Here is a 2,076-nt window from a genome sequence, read left to right as displayed (position 1 = left end):
GGAAAAAAGGGGAAAAAAAAAAAAAAACCGGAAAAAAAAAAAAAAAAAAAAAAAAAAAAAAAAAACGAATAAAATGAAATGAAATACGTTCGACGACGATCGAACAACAGGCCCACCGTCGGCGATTCTCGCGATGAGATTGTCGCATCCGTTACACGGCAACCTGCTGCCCCCGGGTGTGTGCTATACCTGCGACGTTTGCGGTAAAACCCTTTCCACGAAGCTCACCCTCAAACGGCACAAAGAGCAGCAGCACTTTCAGCCCCTGAATAGCGCGGTTTGCGCTCTCTGCCACAAGGTGTTCAGGACGCTCAACAGTCTGAACAATCACAAGAGCATCTACCATCGTAGGCAGAAATAGAGCCGGTTATCGTCGCGTTTGCTCGCATCGTGCCGAGGAACACTGTAAAACGAGCTTAGTAGAGAGACAGAAAGCGGAAGGAAAAGAATATTAAAAACGGTGCCAATAGAGGAGAACGGGCTGGAAGGGACGAGAACGACGATCGGCTCGTCGACAGCATGGCCGCTCGAAGGATCGCGTTCTTCTTCTCATTTTCTTTCCTTTCCGTCTGTTCGAAACGCGTTACTGTTGCCTTTGTTATTGTCCCTTTTTTCGTCGTCCACGGCGCGAGGAGGCCGCGCGGGTATGGAATCGTTGTTATTGTTAATTATTAATCGGTTGGTCGTGAGGATAGCACGACGCGTTCGTTAGTTCGGCGATCACTCTGTTAACGTTTGCGATACATGGGACCAGTTGCAGTAACGCGATCTCGCGTTGATAGTTTTAAAATCGATCGAGAAAAGGGAGATGTGGGAGGTGGACGGGGCGAAAGTCTAAATAATAACGTGCTAGTGTTCAGCTTCGCGCGTGCATGCTGTCCGCGACGAGAACGCTGTTCCTCGTCGATGGAACGAGAGCAACAACGACGCCCGTAGCGAGCAAAAGAAAAATCCTGGAAATCGAATGGGACTGGCTTAACAGAAACAAAATCAGTGCTTCCAGACGAAAACATGATGAACGTGGCGATTATTATTCTAACCAATGTCAGCCGAGTGTGTCACGCGCGCGCGTCTTATGGAATCGGCGCGTGCCGATATATTTTCAAGCGTGTTCCGACGTCGAATCACTGCGATATACGCGCGTATCTAGAATTTTTCCGCAAACGAGATTTTGCACCGGCGATTGTTCGTGCAACCTGTCGTACGGAACCTCGATTTCTGGCCTCCGTCTTTAGCCGGACTAACGCGTTATCAATTGTTAGGACTAGAAAGAAGAAGAAGAAGAAGAAGAAAGAAAGGAATAAAAATAAAACGATTATACGAAATGAGATTATCAGGAATCGCGAGACGCGGCGATTCTCTACGAACGAAAGAAATTCTCTCGGTTTTTCCGATCGATCTCGAGGATCGAAGCAACTCTTCTTCGTCGTTCGACACGCAAGTCGCGCAAATCCGTAGGATAACCGACCTTCCAGGACGCGTCCCGTCCCGCAATCGAGGACCTGCTTCTCGTTGTTTCGTTACGAATCATCCTCAACGCACGTACTGCACCGAACCCGTCCACGAGTACCGAAACGAACACGCGAGATGCCAACCACGCCGAGCGTGTTTTCCGGCTTTTTAGTCCGTTTCCCGCGACGCGATTTTTACCATTTCCATCTCGCGAGATCTCGGCAGGAAATTCGGGAACGAGAGACGGTGGTCGCGTTCTACGTGGTGCGTAGTAGTGGAAAAAAGTGAAAAAGGAAAAAATTAGGGTAAAACGCATAGTTATTTTCGTCTACTTTTATACACCGCGCAACTCTCCGGATCTTTCTATACGACACTCGTGCAAAACTTTCGAACCGCGCGAAAGGCAAAGAAAGTGGGTTGCGTTGATCGAACGACCGATTATAATTAGGGGGTTTCGCGATGGAAGGAGGTGTTCGGACGTAGGTACGTTGACGGTGATTCGCAGAACGCGGTAGCGCGGCGATGGGGCGAGGGGGTTGACGAGTGACGACTTCGTACGATCCGCTCGATTTCATGGCGAAATATCCACGGGGGTATCTTCGCAATTAGTGCAACGTCCTTTCG

The sequence above is a fragment of the Eufriesea mexicana genome, unplaced genomic scaffold (genome assembly GCF_001483705.2).
Source record: "Eufriesea mexicana isolate 0111107269 unplaced genomic scaffold, ASM148370v2 scaffold124, whole genome shotgun sequence".
NCBI classification, from domain to species: Eukaryota; Metazoa; Arthropoda; class Insecta; order Hymenoptera; family Apidae; genus Eufriesea; species Eufriesea mexicana.
Note: the sequence above shows the minus strand (reverse complement) of the source record.